The following is a 22,689-nucleotide window of genomic DNA, read 5'->3' as shown; positions in this document are numbered from 1 at the left end:
TGAAATCAAATTTCTTTGTTTGAAGGTTATTTTTGACGATGGAAGGATTTTTAAGGAAACAGGATTTTTAAATCAAATTTGATCTTTAATTGTTGTATATTTAAAAGAAGTATCTTTCAATCCAGTTAAAATCCAAAAAGTCTTTTAACACAGGAAAAACACAGAATCAGTACAGAACTTAAAAGCAGCTCTCTCAAAGTTATTACCACTTACTTTTCAAAGTTATTGAAAACTTGATGCCAATATTAAGTAAGTGACGCTGGGTTTAACAAGTCTACAATATGGGATGTTAATTTGAGTTTTATTTCTCGTACAATGAATGAGCACATCACTTACTTGTGAACAAACTATGGCTTTCTTCAGTTGTTTTACAATATATCAGGTTTTTATAACTAAAAGTAAATGAGTTATATTAGTTTTACTGATTTTTCAAAGGTGGACTTTGACATCAGCACAAGCAATCATACGGACAACTTCTGTGTTTTAATGTTGAATTTGCGTGGGGAAAACTCCATAACCTGACAAGAGAAGGCCATAAGCCAAAACTGAGCGACAAATTCCGAAATAAGCTAACATAATGCCTATCTCAGAGATTTCCAGAGATAACCTTCTCAGGGCAAAGATACTTCTGCTAAGGTAACTACAGAGTTTGTCACGTTGGACTTTACAATTGAGCGCACCGCTGAGTGACTCTAAGAAATTTAGAAGTTCCTCAAAAGCACAATCATCTGGTATATGTTTTAGTTTTTTCATTTATAACCAAGGCATTTTCAACAAGCCAATCTTTGAGCTCGACAGACTTGAGTCAGAATCATTAAGAGTACTCCCAGTTGCAACCTGCCAACGGCGGAGGCTAGCTCAGGGTAAGGAATGGTTACACTAGAGATAATTATTACACAAAGATTGAGTATATTTAATAATTTGTTGAAGTACAAAGCAAATTAAAATGTTTTATGAAATATTAAGGAACTTTGATTGCGGCATTACATGCAATTTAGATCATTATTCTCATATAGAAAATACTGGTGCTCAGGTAAAATAATTGAAGTCCCTAACTAGAAATGGAATTTATTACTTTACCCATAATATGTACGCTATACAAAAATTTAAGAAGTGTTATTCTATACCTTATAGTTTGTCCATAGATACCAAAATGAATATTATTGATAATATAATAATACCCTAAATGTTTTACTTCTTTTCTGACAAGTTATTCAAGAGAATACTATGTACCCTTGAAACGAATTTAAAACATTACTAATCACAACTCTCTACAAGATTAAATAATACCCTTTACATAAATACAATATATACATCATCTCTAAAATAGTGGCCACCAGAATCTGTTACTGTAAGTACTTATATATATAGTTACTATTTACACCCTATAATACACTCCAAATTCAGTACAAATAAACAACTACAGAGGATGACTCTTGATTGAATACTCGAGTATATTGTAATGGTTAAACATAAGTCCTAAGTCTGAAAACAAGTACTATTTTGGTCCCAATACATTTTTGAGTTTAATGTAAATATAATATCCCTTTCTGTAGATTGTTCAAATAAGATACGTGTAAGTACACTCACCATATGAAGTCCTATATCTATACGCTTTGTTCTGTGTCAGTGGTTGTGCGAGGTATAATTCCATACGTGTAAAATGTCAATCACGGTATTGGTAGACCGAATCATGGATTTCCTTATAAAACCTGGGTAGGTTTAGTCCACAGCTATAATCCACCGATTGCTCACAGATATGCCTTACGGCCGGGACCACAATGCGTCATGTATTTAGGTAGGTGGCCCATTTCATGCTTCAACCACAAGCATTAAGTGACATATACTGCTCTTTATCTTTAAGATACGTTGTAAACTGAAAGTTTACTTGAAAGTAAATTTTGAAGAACGCATTCAAAGGCCTTGCTGAGAGCACATAGTGTCCACAGCAAGGTCTCTCCCCCAAAAATATCTACAAGATTGCTTCCACCAGTTCAATCATTGCATGAGTGATTCATACGCCTTTCCTAAATCCAAATTATTGTTGTTTACTAATAAAACATTTTTTTTTTTTTCAAAACAATCAATACACAGCTTGCCCAGTACGGTTTCGAGAATCTTTGAAAAATAAACTGGCACATGGCGAGTAGGCGATAGTTATTAAGATCATTACTGTTTTCCTTCTTGAACAGAGAGATAACCCAGGAAGTTTTCAAAACATTTGGAAAAAATCTTATCTAAACATTGACTAAATAAAGAGTAAGAGGAATCTGGTACCAATCTGTGTGTCTCTTATCAATGTATTATAGCAAAACCAAAATGGAACTCGTTTAAATTTAACCAGTCGACTTTAAATTTATTACGAGTTTTATTATTAATATGGCTAAGATAGGCTTCATTCGGCTATAACATATAAATGGGATGATTGAGTAAGTTCCTGTTAATATTTACAAAAATAAAAAACTTAAAATAATTAGCTGTAAATTATAGAACTGCATGGCGTTCCTCATTAATTCTTCTTAACCGATTTACAATTTTTTGATAGCTTTAGTATTTATGCTATTTAAATTTACGAACTTTTAAAGATTTTTTGTTTTTTAGTTCTAAAACTATTATAAGATTTGTCGTGGCCTTGTCTAAAGATAAGTTTTTAGCCAAGATTTTTACATGAAGTAAAAATAAAAAGTATAAATGAAAGTTATACTATTTTCAAAATAGTTTTCCTTCACGAACTGTTGTTGTAAAGGAACTCTAAAATTTCAACTCGTGGTCCACAGTCGGCATCAAAGGCTCATATAGGTTTAAGCGCCAATCGTTACCGGCGTTTACTGCCCACTATTATAGGCTTTACTGCAGCATCTTGAGAAAGGTCATTCAGACGGTTAAACGCATGGTGAACGATTAGTACATGATCAATGCATGAAGTCTGCCATGCAAAAGGATGATTTACATTAAAGTTCAGAGAAAACACCACTCTTTAGGGTAGAGGCAGAAAAATGAAGGAGCCTGATAACATCGCAAAATATGTTTAATTAATGAAGATGATATTAATAATGAACAAATATTACAGAAAATCTTGTCCTTGTCACTGATGCAGTAAAACCTCTGGTTTCATACAAATCCAAGCCAAAAGACAATATTTCTTTGTCCTGTTAACCCACAAGCATGATGGTCTTCCTATTAAAACATATGTTGAGTGGGTTGGGACCTCAATAGGTAGTTTCAGAGCGCCCGTATACTTCTTCACTTATTAGCTTGAATTCTTGCCAATTTAGTAGATTAGTCTTTTAAAAAAGTAGAGTTCCAAAAACATTCATAACTTTTACAAAGTCTAAAGGCACAATCACACACAGGTGATAAATTAGTGAACAATTACTATCCTAACGAAATTTTCAAAATTAGAGGTTGTAAGATTCTTTAAAACATGCATAATCCTATCTCCAAGGTAATTTATATTTCGCAATTATCTTTTAACCCAAGCAGCTACTTACAAATTTATTGACTTCATTATATCTTAACTGGATTGCGGAGGCCATGAAGTTTCAATTACATGTGCCTTATGAAGGCTTTTTGAGTACACTGAACTATTATGGACTAAGTTGACAGTGCAAGAATTGGTTCAGATCCTACCTTAAAGACCGAAGACGGTGTGACGAGTACATTTATAGTCAATTAACCCGCCAACGATCGTCTTGGGAGTGATGTAAAAGAAGGGTATATCTTGGGGTCTCTGCTCTTCCTTTCATATATACATGATCTTTCAAGAAGTATCGGTTTCATAAAATGTAATTCGCTTACTTTATCTCAAAAATGCTCACTGAGTTTAGAGACGTCTGAAAATGAGACTTTTCAACAAACATATGGTTGATGTACCGAAAATTGTTTGGAATTAAACATTTACAAATCTAAACTGATTTATTTTTCTTCAAAAAGAACTGAAAACAAAATTCAAATTTGTGGGGCAGAGCAGGATGTAACGATTAGGGATATCACATTCTTGGATGTCTTGTGTGTTCTTGAATTGTAAATCCATAGGGATTACAATGTCAATTAGAAAAGTCATATTCACAATATTGAAGCAGTACTGAGCTTGGCAAGCTATGTGTGGACTACTATGTCACCACGTAAGAGGTGCTGATGTCTTTACATCATAGCTATATTCACATCTGAGTTATGTTGAAGACCTTTTCTGTATGTTTGAAGACCTTCTGGTTCTTCAAACATTGAAAACATCTGAGGTTATGTTCGAGTAATTCTTCTAATTTTTTAAGTATTTTCAAATTTAAAAACCCTGCATCCGAATCATTCGCAAATCGGGTTTAGAGATTTATCCAAAACGTGATTTAAAGAACTCAATATACCTGTACTCTCAGTTAGTATATTGGAAACAGTATTATTGTTTAGGAGTAGCCAGAAGAATTTGGATGAGCAAGTGCATGAGTATTCGCTATAAATACTTGCTTGCACTCATATGTACATCGTCTATACTAGAATAGATGAACAAAAACTTTTTGAGGACCACCTTACAGAGCAGACATTCCACTACGTTAGCGAGTATTTTATGTAAAATTCAATATCATTATGATTATTTTTATAATATGATAATATTTGACATTAGAACAATATTTTTAATATTAGATGTATTACTTGATTTGGGTCTGTGCTGAAATGACGTTTCTCAATTACTCAAGGAAGAATCAAATATACTGTATAGTGCTACTATACAAAAATAGAAATTTTTATTTTACACCAAACACTTTTTCGGACTTAATAAACAGGCTTAATACCTTTTCGGGTTAGTATTTAAAACAAGCCCAGTGCTTTTTGTTGTGTTAAGTACCCGTATGTACTATACTGACAAATCCTGCACCGCATAGGACAGAATTTCAAGCACAATTTAAAACGCCTTGTTGTTAAACGATTGAAAATGTGCGGATCATTCATGTGCCACGAGTGTCTGTGTTCTCGTGTTAGTACTTCAAGTACGAGACAGAAAACTGTCGACTCTTGTAGATTGAAGTGCGACCAGGTTACAAAACTGATAAAACCAGCTTAAATTACTCGTTATCAGAGGTAGCTGAAGGAGCGCTATCTTCCTACTATCGCAGAGCCTGGCTTACCTACCGCGTCAACCGCTCATACCGCTCACACCGCTCTCCGTCTAGCCTCGCCTCGCCTAACCTAACCGCTGCACAATAGGTAAGTAAGTAAAGTCACGTCCTATATTCATCTACATTTTATTTGAGTTTACTTAAGTTTCTATACCACTTCCCGCCCGCACGTGTAGAAGTGTGTTCGTGAGGGCGTGGTCGATTGTGTCACTGCGGAACTAAACATCATGAAGTTCATTCTAGTTCTAGTGAAGTTGCTACAAGCCGATTGTAATGTATATATCATCAGTGTTTTAAGTAGTCAATTAATCTTCCTCGATGTAAAAATATGTGTAGCTCACATGTGGTTACGACACACTTTTATACAAAACAGAAAGGAATCTGCTTTGTGTTTGAGGTTAAGTACAATTGTATATCGTAGTGAATACCTGATGCAATTAAACTGCCATTCAGACTCTATTCATATACAATCTGAACACTAGACATACATTTTAGACAGTGCTGTGTATTGTGGTGTTAGAATTTATCAGTACTGAATTAAAATATACGCTAGGAAATGTTATTAGCAGCTACAAATGCACGTCTTTGGATTTAAACTTATAATTCCTCAGTCTAATTATAATTAAAAACTTCGATATGTAATTTCTATAACATAATGTCAAATTTAATCTTCACTAATTCTCTCATTCTGAGGGGTAATTTGACAAATAAAATAGCATTTCGTAGAAGAGTACAGAAACGTATAAATGGCTACTACGAATTGGTTATGTTGTTTCGCAAAACGTCGTATTAAACCCAAAGAACATACTTACACATTTATGTTCGACTCAGATATGAAAAACACACCGTACTTTTGTTTTATGACTAATACATATGAGTATTTATAAAAATATGCATTTCAATTTAAAATTTCAGTTTACAATGTGCTATTAGATGTATTTTACATATACTATAAGGCCTTTGATATTTGGAAACACAAATATATATCAAACATATGTAACATATGTTTAAAATAAATATATCAATAAAACAAATAAAAACAAACAAACCTTATCATTTCATATATATGACAGCAATGGGTTTGGAAAACACACAATACCGAGATAAGCTAATATAATTTCGTGCTATCGTTTTACGCTGCTTGTATGAGTAAACATCATTATAAAGAAGGAAATCTGTTCATATATAATAAAGTTTCTTTGCACGTACAGTTACATGTTGATGAATCTAATGTTGTAATGTTGTAAGTACCTTGCAATTAATATGCATGCAAATCTCTTGTAGTAAAACCATTTAGAATTAATTGTACTAGCGTACGCTGGGTGTAAATAAGCCACAAGTCTATCGTTTGTTTTTGCTGTGTTTCATAAACCTATACGAAACAAGACAAACAAGTTATTGTGTGCTTTAATAATGAACCGATTTTTGTGGGGCACATATCGAATATCATTAATGTCAATAGATATTCTAGCTAGATATGAATATATCTAAAAATATTAAAAACATAAATACTAAAGAAATTAAATATCAATGTCATTATCAAAGGTTAAAATACTAAATAATTACATATGTATTAAGAAACCTAAATCTATGTTTCAATTAAGCAATAATTTCCTAAAATAAGATAAGCCAATGAGTCCCCGTAAAAATAATTGCAAAGGACATTAATTTACAATGGATTCCATGTGAAAGACAATTCCACCAACGAAGCATCATTCTTTTGTCTATCCATCCAATTCTCCTAAAACAGTGAAATATGTTGTTTTCTGTTTTGATACAAATAACATTTTATATGTAACGCAGACAAATACAAAAACCGAATTAAGCAATGTTTTAGTATCATAAATCAATTGAGTAGTGATTATAAGCAATAAAATAACCGAATAACAAGAATGGCGATGATAGATTAATTAGCTGAAACAACAATAAAACATATAGTGTATAGTGTGATCTCGTGCTCACTGCAGTTGCTTGGATGAAGTCAGAATAGACAGAAATGTAACATAACGTGATGATGGCGACAGTGATGTCATTAAGTGCCTAGAGTTTCGATAAGAAAAAGGTCATTGGATGATCCAATAAGCCGAAAGTAGCAACGTTTGTTTATTGCTGTCAGTTATGTGTCGGATAAAACTCACCTTACTTTGAGATACGGCACTTGAACTAACGAACGACAAAGTACGCTCCAGATTTAATGGTTAAACTTTTTTTTTTAATTTCGCAGTCTCTTAGTAATTAAACGCTTTACAATACGGCATACCCCAGTTATATAGGTGCACTACTTGTACAGGTGGCTTTAACTTTTCTGTAATTAAGTCAATTTACAAATAAATTTAACTATAAAGTTCACTGGAATTTCTAAATCTCTTTCCTGTAACACGTAATTAGTATTAGCAATTTTGTTCAAAGGTATATTTATACGATTCAAGAGTTAAGTTTGCATCTTAAACGTTGTAGCGACTTTTACCCCATTGTGAAACTGTAACGCCCTACGATGTTTATAGTATATTTATTTAGTAAATCAATATAAAAAAATATTGATTTACAAAAATAATAAATAATTATAATTGCGAGCGCAATGGGGCTTTCAAATTATATTATTTAGTGGCCAAAAGTGTTTTACATCCACTAATCAATTGCTGAATGAAGACAGTGGCGTACCCGGAAATCTTCGCTGGAGGGGGGTATTCGAACACCGTAAAGTCGGAGGTATGTAAAACTCCTCCATACTGATGGGGGTGATGCCAGCCGCTGGCTATCTCCCGGGCAATTTTTGAAATATTAGGTCATAAATCGTTAAAAATAGTAGTTATGAACTATTAAAAGGAGACCAAATATTACTTCAGAGTAAAACCACTCTACTACAATCACCAGGATAAACTTATACTGGTATAATTAAAATCTTCTCTAACAAATACATTTTATAAGTGTATTTAACTAAAACAAAATTTAATGTTTACATCGAACAAAATAGTTAAGTTTAAATCACAAATAAATACAAAGCTAGATCTAGATGTCTACTCTCGAATAAAAAAGTACAGATCTTCACAAACTAATAGAACAATAATGGTAGTTATGTTCATCTTTTATTTTTGCGTTTCTACATATAAAACTGTTTACTAACAATAAATAACCTTTAGTATATCAATAACAACGAAGAAATCTCGAATTTTGAAGATTTTCAACTTTGAACATTTATAACTCGAAAATAGAAATCGTAAGAACTAACCTCTCTTTCGTGGTTGAAAGGTGAAATTAAGATATTTAGGATTTTGAAAAAAGTGAACTATTTACGTGCAACGCCATGTATTTCTTAAAATTAAAGAGTTATAACGGTTTGTTAGTTATTGCGTTATGATTTATTTCAAACTTCCAACGTAAATGTTATTTTTAGTCGAAAATAGACTATTAGGCGATCGATTATTTTAAAATGAAATGCTCTTGGGGGGGGGGGGACAGATCCCATTCATCTCCCCCGTCGGTGCGCCCCTGAAGTTATCGTTATTGTAAAGAGAACTGTAGATGTTATTGTTGAAATTTCCATGGCAGGCTACTTTCTTTGTTCGCCTCTTTAGCTTCCTGGTACAACAGTACTAGCTCTGCTTTAGTAACGTTAATAAGTAGGATCTATTGTTTAAATGTATCTTTAAACAAATCCTAACATTGACTTTCTGTTCCAACTTTATTCTTTCTTCGTTCTAAGTGGTACTTTAACTTGGAAAATATTTGTTTTAATCGCTCTTAAATCTTTATTTACCAATAGAATTCTAAAAATTACTAAGACAATATGTCACTTACTTTTCTATGAATTATGTCAACCAACAGTCATGAAAATGTAATTTATTATTTTTTAAATTTTATGTTTTCGTGAAAAAGGGAATACTATCTCACGGTCATCTTAGTGTTTACACATATTCAATATATTATTCAATTTGGGACTCCTGATATTTTCCCAATTTGAATTCACTAAATCATTAGGGAATAATTTCCAACGTATGGTGTATTAGTTTTAGAAAGATGTTATGTATTCAATTATATTATATCAAAAGTGGGGGTTACAAGTTGAAGGCAAGATTACATTACATGAACATTGTTATTAGGACAGCAAAAATGGTTATTAAAAAAGATAATTTTTCATAACATATTACATTAAAATTATTCTATCCAATGGCACTTATCTTGTATTTCTCCTCTAGACTAGGACCACCCAGAGGCACGTCCACGGACATAGAAGGTCCTTTCTTGGGTTGTAGTTGTCCTCGACGGATTTTATCGTCCAAAATGTCCGTTGAGGATACTTTGCTCGTCTATTTCACTTGTTACACACGTTTATCCATTTCGTGTATATATTGAAAAATGTTGCTCCTTTAACACAACTACGTAAACCAATTATACAGAGTTATTCTTTGTATTTCTGACAATCGTACAAAGTTACACTCTCTGGCATACTTCTTGGTCACACCTAAGCTACCAGAACCAAAGTACTCTGGTGGTGGATAAAAATCGTCAATATCATTGGTGGATAAAAGTTTGGAAGTAGCCATAGAAGATGGAAAATTCCAATACTCTGTAAGGATCATGCAAACCGGGGATCATTTTACATTTTCAGAGTTTGATAGTTCAGTGTCGAAGATATTCAATGAATATGGGAAGTGCATGCATAATCAGAGGAATAAATTTCAATTGGACATAATCTTGTCAAATAATCTTAGAAGATTCGTTAGTTACGTTTACTCGCCTATGATAGTAGTCTTCAAAAATATACTTAAAGTCTAACAAACTTAGGGATATGTTTAAAAATGGAAGGTAAACCAGTACAAATTATGAAAGATCCATACATTTTTCTATATTTTACAATTATTTTTATACCCAAATAAAACAACACGTAGAGCAAAATACTGTAGTTTTATCCCTCACTTCAGACGATATTGTAGCATCCGTTTTATTGACATTACACGTTGTAAAAAACAAGATAAGAACTAAAACCACACAGGGAGCAAAATATCATGTTTTTTTTAAGAGATACACAAGTTGTGTTCTATCGTTTTAGCTAGGAATGCTTAATATTCGAGCTTAGTCTCCTGCCCTGGATGGTATTGAAGTAAAAATGAGAGCAAGGCAATCTTCACTTGAATACGCTGTACAGCACAATGATGGCCCTAGTCTGAATCACAGGAACTGTCTCTTCAGACACAGTATATCTGTGTCTGAAGAGACAAAAGAACGTCAAAATATCATTAATAGTCGAAGTCCTATCTACTCCTTTAAATTGCTTTCTCTAACTATATACTTTACGCTTTTTGAGGACACAGTTGTCACTGAGAAGCTAGGGTTGTTCTTTATATCAGTAGAATAAAAGATTTCATTGATTCAAAATTACATTTAAAAACACTATTTGCCAAAAAAATTTTCTTTGTCAACTTCCACAAACAAAAGAAAATACTCGAATATTCCTCCTACTAAAAACGTTAGACTGCATTAGTGCAAGACTTAGTAGAAGCAGAATGTGATGAGAATCCCCAGAATGAAAACACGCACACTAATAACACTACGCATACATAATACACAACCATTTATTTTGTCTTTTTGTTCAATAATTTATCAAATTCGCACGATTATCTTTCACATTTTCTAAATATTCTAAAATACATCGTTTGGCTATTGAAAAATCCCGTTGTATTCCGTAACAATAATATCCAAAATAGTTTTACAATAAAGGCGATTCATAAGTACTGATCTTATTTGTAGGAATACAAACATCAACTGTTCAAATAAATGCGCACGCATGTTTGGATTAATAATATGGGGTTCCTGGCTCACATTTGGGACGGTTCCAAAATAAACCCAAATTACTGTTGTAAGTACCATAAATAAATGTATTAAAAGCAAACAGAAAACCCCAAACTCTTTTATTGTCTGACTAACAAAGTCTAAAACTTTTTTATATTCAGTTGTGTGCTAGTATACATTAAAATTTTGTTTTAATGTATACTAAAAAAATAATAAAAAAAGAAAATTAATGAAAACATTAAAAGGATTATTAAAAAATTAGTATTAAAATCTTATACAACACCATAAACATTTGAAAATATTATTTAATCAACTCTATTAAAAATATAAAAACATCTTACCATCTTTTAAATCTTTAATTCCCATTTTCTACACCAATCAAATTAAAATTGTCTGTATTTAATAATTTTTATTAGTTCAAATTTAGGTTAATTTCTGTAAAATTTTTATTTTCTAAATCGTTTAAAAAATCACTTTAATATCTTTCAATTGCATTGTAACTGTTCAGCAAATTTAGTTTTCAATATTTCTAAATTAGAAATTTCATATTCTAAATGTCTTATAATTCATTTAACATTCTATATTTTTTAATTATTATTCTTATTCTTATTCTAATTAACTTATTAAATTTTCTATTTTAATTTACATACTCTGTTTAATTATTCTTTAAAAACAAAAATGAACGAACAAACTTCTTCATGGGTGAATAAAAAGGAGTTATTCAAAATTTGCACATTTTCATTCAAGACTTCGAACTAATATATGCAGAATGTTATTTGGTACAACGTTCATTTATCTCCTATAAATGTACAATGAAATCATACAATATTTCAGGTTTAAAATTATAATCAAATTTAATATCCAAATATTAAAAAACTTATAATAGTTCGTGTACAAACTGTATGCTTTGACTTTTTTAAACTTCACTGGAATAAGTTTTGTTTGTTTATATGCAAAAACAACAACAGTAGGTTGAATTAATATGGCATATAGATAAATTGTAAACATATCTTAAATATTGAAAGTCAAGCGAAAACATTTAAAACTTTGGGCAAATTAAAGTTAACTGTTGTGTTAAAAATGTTATAAAAAATATTTAAAACAAGGTAATAAACATAGGTCAATTAGGACGAATGAAGAAACTACAGCAAAAATAAAAATGTATCAACAACAATACGAAAAATATAATGAAGGGAGAAATGGATAAACGAAAAGGAATTACTGCTTATTGTAAAGGCAGTGTATTAGTATCTCCACAGCAGAATCATCGATACGCAACAGCCATTCACTGACTCTCCGCCTGTACACAGCGAAATTGTCACTCTCCGCTTATGTTCTTGCTACAGGTAATCTACGGTACACCTGATGTGCAATGTGGAATGAACTTTCTAAATTGTAGCTTAATCTGGGTAAAGGAATACTATAGTGTTCTCTGACTCGCGTGTGATACTGATGAGGTATATCAGAGAATATATCATGACTGTTGCTGCGAATAAAAATTAAAAGGGTTTAAACGTGCAATTGGCTGGAATACTGAATACTTGAATGCTAATGGCTTGAAATTCTAAAAACGGTAAGTTATTGGGTATCTACTATCTACTGTCTTTTTTAATACGGCTCTAATTATACTTCTTTGCGGAACAAAGCGTCTCTAATACGAACGGAGAGGCCCCGTCCCAGGCAAGGGCCCCATTCTGCATGAAGGACTGCAATGTAGGCGAAGTACACAGTCCTTCAACGATCCACAGCTAACACTTGTCTAAGCTGCGAAAAAGTTTATAGATAACTTTCCTTAAGCGGTTTCAATATATTTCACATGTGGAACCCGTGTAAATTTGTTATCCACAACGAAGCCTATGTATTTATATTGGTCCACACTGATGCCACTAGCTTCCGACTATGGATCATCGCAGGAATGCACCCTCAGCACCCTCGGGCCTGGAATATAGTTTTTAGGGGTAAAAATTGGCAAGAAATTTGTTTTATACACGTTTACCGTAAGTATTTATCGTCAAACATCATTTTATAGTGACTTAGTGTGTATACTTTTATTGTTCAAACATTGATATGAATCGCAATTTAATGAAAAAACGTGGGAAGATAAGTCAAGGAATATTCCATATGTAGGCTTTAAATATAGCAGGAAACTTCATGTCTAGAGGAATAAGCTCTATTCTATATTCTATGTTCGTGTCACCTTCTTTTTTGTGTTATTGTCTGTCTGTCTATCTACCCGCAGGACATCTTCAGAGTATAGTTATGGATTTGAAATTTTGCATCCAATTTCAGCGAAATCTCTTACGGAACGTGGTATTATCCACTATTATTTCCTAAACTCCCTGTATTTACTTTAGATTGGTTTATTAGACATGTAGAATGGGTAATAAACTATGGAATAATAAAGTCAGATAACATATGCTGTCCGCTGGAAATGTCCGAGCGGTTGAATCACATTCATGTTGAATCGGAATTGAATGAATTTTATTGAAATGGTCTAATATTGCTCACCTTACACTCTTTCATCTAATTTTAAAAAGAAAAAACTCCGTAGCTTATTGCAATAAAATTAATTTAAATTCACGCCAAACGACTTGGACTCGTTGTTGAAAGTCATGTCCCTCAACATTGAGGGACCTAAACTTGATGTTGAGAATACGCGGACTTCATGTTTAAAGTTCTGGATTAAATGTCTCTCAAACTTGGTGTTGATGAATCCAGGTGTGACGGTTTTATAGTGGAGACAACATAAATGAGGAGACAAGTAGCAAACTATTAGCACAACATGTATTTTGTGGTAATATATCCATGCAATATATATTGGGTTGCTAGAATAAGGTAATTTATACAAGATATCAAAATTCCACCATGTTGCTGTTCATTTATTGATTTCAAACAAAAAAAATACAGAAAATATTGTAGATAACACAATCTTACGTTCAAGCTATCAGAATTAAAATGGGACTGCTCGTTAAGGGAACGAACCCTCCAATTCAAATATTTTAATTGGCTAACCTTCTTTTGAAAATATATAAAACAAATCTACTTAAAGAAACCGTCTTTTTTAATTCGTGATTATTCATTGTCAAAATTAAAATGTAATAATTAAAATTATTCATAAATACCGTTATATTACTCTCAGAATTTAAATTAGGGGTTGAAAGTGCTCAGTATTGGAAGCATTTCAGAGAAAAAACTATGGCTATAATAATTATCTCTTATATGCACACGTGGTTATACAGCATACGTCTGTATGTGTGAGATTGTATTCGAGACATGCATATCTAAGACGTTTTGCTGTGTGGCCGTAATAATGGATTATTATTACAAAGCATTGTTCTTAATAAGCATGTAATAATTTGATAATCCTGAAATGCATTAGATTAGGATCGTGGTAGTCAAGAGCATACTGAAGTGGAGGTTCCAGCCTAGTCTGAGATAACTTATTCTTAGTGTTTGTTACTTTTCAATGTCATTGATGTCGTGAGTGATTATAGATCTCCTATGAAACGTTGTATTTTTCTACAAACTGAGTAAAATTGCATGACTTTTTGTTATGTCACTTTTGTGCTTTTTAGTAGGTGTCGCAGAACACAGTAGAACCAACTTTTAAATGCATGAAACCCTTAGTTATTTCTCTTTGGAACGTTATTTTTGTTTGTTGTTATTTTTCTAAGGACTTTAAAAAACATTTGGACCCAATTTCGTAAAATTTTTGTATTGGAATCAGCGTTACAAAAAAAAATGAGTTGTCAGCTTTTTTATTGAGTTGCCAGGTGATAAACCGGCAAATTTTACATAAACTTGGCATTTATGAATTATTATTTGTTCCTCCATTCTTAACCAAATGTTCCTCCATTCCAGCGACCAAATGCTTCTTCCTCCAATTCAAACGGAGGAACAAAGTCGGCGAACTCAACAATGACCAATTTTATTCTGAAACGGGATTACCATGAATTGTCGATGTTCCAGTTAAGTACTTCACGCCTGCTTTGGTATAAATTAATGCAATGCTAAAGCATGAATAAAGGAGTAAGATATATGTCTCCTCATAAATAAAACACAGAAATTCATTAACGATAAAATATTACAAAACCAAACATATGTCTCAAGTAGTAGTTTATTTTATCATCAAAAGAAACAGATTTCCATGTTGTTCTTGATTTGGCGATTTACTGACAAATACAATAGAAATATTTGTTAGTAAATCGCTACAATAGTAGCGATTTGTAGCGACAGTTAAAGAGGGAAAAAAGTAAACGTCTAAATCATTAATTAAAAGCAGAAGTATCAAATCATCCTGATTGCGTATTACAATATCACCAGGTAGCCTACTTTGAGTCCATGTGTCCCACAAATTTGTGGACTCGTAAACTACAAAAGGTAGATAACTCTCCTCCGTTTACAAGACTCTTCCACACAATATTACCGAAATGCTTGATATTGTTGTGTACATATTCTGTCTGGATACTTGGTCTTTCCGGGTCGTCCGTAAGATTAGACTCACAATTCTACGTTTTCCGGTGAACATCTTTTGGTTAAGCGTTACCGATTAATCGCATTATTTTCTTGCACCAATTGTTTTATACGTCAGGGGGAAAAATCCACCTTAGTTGTAATTGATAAACCGACTGAAAAAACAGGACTGGTTAATTTGCTCCACAACCCACGTAGCAAAATAACCCCACTTTAACAAGCCCTTGGCACTGCTGAAGCAACACACACGTATAGATTCAGCTCATGAATTTAAAGAGTAATATAAAATACATTACATGCGAATATAAAGAACATCTATTGCAACTTCTTTGTAATTACCAGTAGTTTAATCCTCTTTGTTTGCATACAATGGATGCGGTAATTGATAATAGTTACAAGTATTTTATCCTTGAAATTATGACGCGAAAAGACAAAAGTAATGTATGATTTTAAAAGCTTATCCAGTGCATTTCTGCGAACGAAATGCAAATTCTACATTCTATTTAGTTTATATAAATATTGTAAACGCTTGCAAATATACTTAATTCAGACCCATTTTTGCATTTGTATACAATCATGCAAACGATATTATTGAATTTGCAACGTTATTGCTCCAGCAATCGCCGTAAAAATCACCGTAAGCTCTAAAGATGGATTTAAGGCTACGGTTTTTTTGTTTACAGGCTGGTCACAATGATTGTGATTTTATATCAGCCAAACTAAAGTAATTGGCGAAACTAAATGTGTGTAGACATTTAAAGAAGACATTATATTGAAAATTGGTTATCCGAACATTTTAAATCTTAATAATCAAATGAAAGAATCTTTAAATGTTTGATAGATATATTTTGTTGAAACAAAATTGTGATATTTTGCAAAATTTTACCATTTTGCATCCTATAAAAATTCATTTCTTGAATTATCTGATTTTATTTGATTACAACGACTTGGAATAGGTATGAACAGGTTTTTAAATTAACAAGTCTTGTCTAATTTTACGGTTCCAGAAATGGATAAAGCAATCTTACAACAAGGTGGTGCTCCTCCTCATTACGTAAATACTGTCAAGCGATTACTAAGTGACAACCTGTAAAAATCATAAACCACTGCCGTTGGATTGGTCGTGGAAGTGATTTTTTAGATTGGCAACCCCGATCCCCAGATTGAACTGTGTGTGATTTCTTTCTATGGAGTTACTTAAAGGAACAAGATTATAGTCGTAGCTTCAATAATAATGAGGAATTAAAACAATCGATTGAAGAGGAACTTCTCCGATACCGCAGCATTTCTTAATAAGAGCTTACAATTCATTTGTTGCGCGCTGCTATCAGTGTGTGGATGGATTACAGTTCAATAATTGTGGACTGTAATTGTAGTTTTTTAATAGGCTATGTTCTAATTTTCTGATTGAAATGTGTTTATTTCTCTAGAATATGACAATAAATAGTTTTATAAAACAAAAATTCTGTTTTTAAAGTATAGTTTTTTTCAAAATGCCACAATTTTTTCAAAAATTGCTAGAGAAATGAAATTTGCACAGAATATTTTAAAACCTTATTTAATGAATTGTGTAGAGTTTAAAATTGTTCGGTGCATAAATGGACAAGAAATATAAAATCAAATGTTTAAACCTCTTCGTGGGAGACCCGGTATATATTTATGTATTTACAAGGGAAACAATTTTAAAATAATTATGTCTGAATCTCGGCTAGTTTATTAAATTGAATACCAAATCTATAAGAAATCAATAAATATAATCATATATTTTATTTTTGTGTGTTTTGGAACATTAAGAACACTTCTGCTATATGAAATACAAATTGGCTAAAACAGTGCAAATTTAAACATGGCCAGGCAGATGATTATTTATCATCTTGTAAATAATTTCTGCATGTGAACCTGACCACTAACACTAAGGTGTGCTCACAGTGATAAGCTATTAGCGCGTTTATTTTCTTCATAGTGGAGCGCAGATCCTTATCAACAAGTTTTGTATCTTCTTATCACAAGGGTTGATAGAGGAATCGATATAATAGCAGCGTGACATACAGGTCTACGGATCAATTCATTTTTACTGAAATATTGCTGTGAACTTTTTGCTACAGATTATAATCATAAATAGAAGTATTTTAACATATTTATTATTTTTATTTCATTGAGTTTTTTTTTATTGTTGAGACTTTATGCCACTGTTTTAATTGAAATGTTATTCTCCTAACATTTTGTATCATTGACTTGTTAATCATGCCCGCTGTAGAGGAAAATAGGACAAACTCTGTGTAGTTTCCAACAATGTTAAATACAGGCAGCACAGGGTTTTAAAGAATGCTGAATTGGCCTGGCTTCGTCTGGAAAGAAACTGCGGTGCCTCAATCAAAACTGACTCGGAAATGACAACTGTGACAGTGTACAACACAGTAGAGAGCATCCGGTTACTATGTTCTTGCTCTCGTGACCGGTGTTTCAGCCTGCCACACTGGCATCGTTTACGCCTCGTACATCGCCTGCATCACTTGCACCAGACATATCCTCCGCTAGCCCTCGCCTACCCTCGGACCCTCCACTGGCTGCCGCTTTACCATCAACCCTCTCAGCAGCATCGGTGGACTCAGTAACGGAGATTTCCCGACTAAAACAAGACGTCGAATCTCTAAGAATTGAGTATGAGAAATTGCTGAATCATACATTGCTGAGTCAGATACTTGCTTGCTCCGACGAGATTTTCCTCATGAATACCCCTCACCGTAATAACTGGATCTCCGCGGTGTCCAGTGTGAATTGCCTCTGCCCACCAGATAATCTTGCTCCCACCCGGGCTGACTGTTCTCTTCAGTAAGTTATACCGGTGCAGCCTATTGCTCCCATGCCACTCAATGTGACCCGCTTCTGTCTCCATCCACCACCTGCCGAGACCCGAGCTGCGCTTACTACCGTAACCCCATCACAAACCTACGAGCAACAGTTGAAATTCTTGAAGCTGAACTGGAAAGTTCCAATGATGAGGAGGGAAGCCCAAAAGGAGACAGCGATAGGTGTATTTATTTTATTCGTACGTTAGTTTAGGCACGTATCTGAAAGAAGAGATCAGATTGCAGATTGCGTAGTGTTACTGATTGTATTGTATAACTGAAAGACGGCAAATGTCCGAAAAATTCCTTAGCAATCCTTCCATCGTCAAAAACAAATTTCAAACAAAGGATTATAGGCCTGTCTCAGTTTTGCCGGTTCATATCAAAAGATTCAAAAAACTGTTATTGGCCAGAATACTTCTGTTTTCAAACAAAAGAAAACTGCTTTCTGAGAATCAATTTGGTTTCAGAAAGAGTAAGTCGAGCATAGACGCAGCAGTAAGTCTATTGGACATGGTTGTAGAGGAGTTGAAAGGTCGGATGGGCTGTAGTTAAAAAAATAGAGAAAACCAAAATGACCAATATTTCATCTAATAAAAAAACCTAAATTACCAAATATATTAGAGATTTGTAATAAACCAATGCAGAGTCACAGTATGATTAAAGAAGTTGATCTATCATGAACCAATAATAAAAAAGGCCTACTCCTGTCCCTACCTTTTTTGCCACCATCTACTATTGCTATTACCATTACTATTGGCCTCTGGTCAGTTTTATTTGGTTGGCCGATGAGTGCAAATCTATTGTGACCTGTAGCATGTGTTTTACTTTTAATAAGTAGTGTTTAGTTTCTATTAAGTGTATGTTATAGAGTTAGTGTACATGGAATAGATACACGTCAAGTGTCTGGCGATTGCAGTGACGCTACTAACTACAGACCGATTGTGATGCAATCTGTCCTGAGTAAGGTGTTTGAGAGCCTCATTCTCTACATGCTGCAGCCTCTCTTCAAGCATGTTATCATTGATGAGCAGTACGGTTTCCTCGCAGGAAGGTCAACGGAAACAAACCTCCTTTCACTCCAGTGTTATGTGATGGACGCTCTTAGCCGCAGAAATCAAGTAGATGCAGTTTACATAGACTTTAGCAAGGCTTTTGACAAAATAGGTCACCGGCACCTTCTTGCTAAGTTGGAGGGATACGGGGTCGTCGGGGTAATGCTGCGATGGTTCAAGAGCTACCTCTCTGATCGTAGATTGTTCGTCCGGTTTGCCAATCACCTATCTAGTTCCTTTGTTGCAAGCTCTGGAGTGCCCCAGGGTTCCCATTTGGGTCCTCTTCTCTTTTCGATATTCATAAATGACATCAAGGTAGCCATTGGTGTTCCCTTCCTGCTATTCGCTGATGACATTAAGCTTTTCATTGAGGTAACATCTATCCACGACTGCCAAGTTTTGCAGAGCGCCCTGGACAATGTCCTTAATTGGTGCACCTCCAACGAAATGTCCGTGAACCCTTTAAAGACCAAGCTTATCACCTATAGTAGGAGGACGACTGTTATAGTTGCTGAGTACTCCGTGGACGGATCCCGGGTGGAGAGATGTGAGGTGGCTCCCACATCAGCCACATTTGCTCCAGAGCCTCAAGGTCATTGGGTTTGATTATCCGGACAGTTAAACACGGGCTGAGTACCGGCGCTGCCGCCCTTATGTTCAGGACACTTACTCGCCCGCTGCTGGAGTATTGTTCTGTGGTCTGGTTCCCATACCAACATGGACATATCAAACAGCTCCAGTCAGTGCAGAGACGCTTTGTGCGATTTCTGGGATGCCGTTCTGGGATGAGGTACTTTGATGTCTCAGTGGACGAGCTGTCGGCTGCGTACGGTCTTCGGAGTCTGGAATGCAGACGAAGAGTTGCTGATATCTCCTTCCTGTACAGGCTCATAAACTGTCAGATCGATTGCTTCAGCCTACTTGAGATGATCCGGTTTCGCATCCCCACAGGAACAAGGCAGCAGCATTTGTTCGAGCTGAGTCATGCAGCCAGGAACTACCTCCGACATAGCCCCATCCCACGATTGATGCGACTCTGCAACGACATTAGCTCGTCTGTGGATTTTTTCTCCACATCCCTTCGAGCCATCAAATGCATTGCTGCGGACTCCAGCCCAGACCTGCATTAGTCATCTATTCTAGTTATAATCATAGTCTTATTGCAATTTCTTTTTTGTTATTAATCACATTCTCTATAGTTTTGTTATACTATGGTGTTGTTATTTATTCGTTTGTTATTCATTGCTCTGATTTTTTCCTTGTTATAGTTATTATTAAGTCCGTTGTTCTTGTTCTTTCTGTTATCTAATTCGTAGTACTGTCTAGTCACCGTATTATTAGCATTTGTGGCAGAGTTGTCGGATTTCTTCGTTGTGTAAGTGTTTAAGTATTCAATGTCAGATTTAGTTGTAAGGCATTGCATTACATGTGTGCATAACAGTACATACAGGTATAGACAGTTAAGCATTTTGTAGCATAGCTATTGTTATATCCAATTGTTTGTTTTACTCGTTAAGTTTTGCTGTTTTGTTTTATTCTTAACATGAGCCATCAACGTGTTGTAAAGTGTAAATTGGTGTATTGCCGTTGGTATTAAATAAATAAATAAATAACGCTGTGGTAAAATTTTTTTAATGTTTATTGTTGTTAAACTAGATTTTATACATTAGTTTAGTCATTTACTTGAAATAGAGATCAGATTGCAGATCTCAAAAACGTAGTGTTACTGATAGTATTTTATAACTGAACAATGGCAAATGTCCGGAAAATCCTGTTTCCTTCACAATCCTTCCATCGCCAAAACAACTTCAAAAGAAGGGTTATAGGCCTGTCTCAATTTTTCCGTTCTTATCAAAATATTAGAAAAAAAACTGTTTTTGACCAGAGTCAGTTTGGTTTCAGAAAGAGTAAGTCAACCATAGACGCAGTATTAAGTCTATGTGGACATGGTTGTAGAGGAGTGGGAGGGTAGAAATCCCACATTGAGTTTTCCGACCTACATATCTAAAACATTGTTGACTGTGTTGACCACGTCAATCTGCTTGGCAAACGTGTAATCCATGACATTAGAGGAGTGCCTCTGCACTGGCTTAGCTTATTTTAAATCTTACAGAACTCAAATTGTCTAATTCTTAAATACATTCTCTGAACTGATTCGCCTAAGATTTGGCGTCCCTCAGGGATCAGTACTCAGTCCCATCACATTCAATAACATAGGGTCATCATTACTGCAGAGAAGACTTGTGCAGTACGCTGATAACATGACATTCTGTTTCTTCAACAAATCAAAATCAACATTAACTAGAATGTTAACTAAAATACTGTGTCTAGTATTGTAATAGCCTCAATCTCATAGTAAACTCTTCAAAATCAAATTTCCTTACTTTTGCTTTAGAGCAGGAGTCAGCCGTCTTATTGGATGGTACTATGATAGTTGAAGTTGATTGTTCCAAATTCCTTGAAATATTCCTAGATCGGGAACTGACTTGGAATTCCAATTTAATAATGTTTGCGCCAGACTGTCCTCGACCGTTTATGTTTTGAGGTCTTTGGCCGAATACTGCCCTGTTCAGGTTCTAAAGACGGCATATTATGGCTTGAATTATCCACACCTTACATACAGTTTGGTGTTGCGGAGGGTAGCGCAAAATGTCAGTTTTTTAGTTTTTAAAATGCAAAAACAAGCATTTTGGATCAAAGGACAACTGATTCAAAGAATTTTGTAAGGAGGCCTTCAAAATATTACAACTGTTGACTCTGCATAGTCTGTGCATTTAAGAGAACCTTATTTGTAGGTCCAAATGTGTCCTGACAAGGGACCTATTTTATGGATACTAGACAAGAAGTACAGACTCCTACCGAACTGGGAGACACAGGACGGGGGTTTAAGAACACTTACTCTCACAGGCAGGAGTTCATTTGATTAACAAGTTGCCAGATTCAATAAAGAATGCCCCAACGCCTAAGGCTTTAAAACGCGTTTTAGCGTCCTAAGCATTTTTAGTGCTGACGAGTTTATCGCATAATACTCGCACAATCTGTAGACTGATACCCGGTGCTGTAAGTGGGAATATTGGAAGGAATCAGTGGGGTGTGAGAGCATTGACTGGTGATATTATGTGCATCTGTTAGAATTTAAACCAACTAATTTTAACAATTGCTATACATTTTGTAATGTCTACGGCAATAAGGAAATTGGAATGCATACTTTTATATTTCATTATAATGCCTATTATAAAATTCTTAAATACCTCTAATTTCTTAATACATTAAATATTCTTACTCTTCCAATTTTTAACATAAGATTCTCTTTATATTTATGTAAATAATCTTTACACTAACTATATAAGTTATCTTTTTTACTTTTATCTTTAGCAAATTCTTCCAAACCTTTACACATTGCACATTTTC

At 34.0% G+C, this 22,689-nt stretch overlaps 2 protein-coding genes across 3 annotated transcripts in view; one reads left to right on the top strand and one right to left on the bottom strand.

Annotated features, from left to right (window-relative positions):
- The window catches only part of LOC124368656 (uncharacterized protein CG3556), a 132,044-nt gene that overhangs the window by 66,951 nt on the left and 42,404 nt on the right, over positions 1–22,689 (bottom strand). The gene's annotated exons all lie outside the window — the stretch shown is intronic.
- LOC124368657 overlaps positions 5,075–22,689 on the top strand; it is a 42,150-nt gene continuing 24,535 nt past the window's right edge. Inside the window, exon 1 of one of the 2 annotated variants that reach the window (XM_046825905.1) lies at positions 5,075–5,199. The gene's annotated coding sequence lies outside the window, so the exon portion shown is untranslated. Of the gene's footprint in view, positions 5,204–22,689 lie in introns of both variants that reach the window. The other variant, XM_046825907.1, reaches the window with a different exon arrangement.

This window comes from Homalodisca vitripennis, chromosome X (genome assembly GCF_021130785.1).
Source record: "Homalodisca vitripennis isolate AUS2020 chromosome X, UT_GWSS_2.1, whole genome shotgun sequence".
NCBI lineage: Eukaryota > Metazoa > Arthropoda > Insecta > Hemiptera > Cicadellidae > Homalodisca > Homalodisca vitripennis.
The sequence above is the reverse complement of the archived record's forward strand: the minus strand, read 5'-3'. Positions and strand labels throughout refer to the sequence as shown.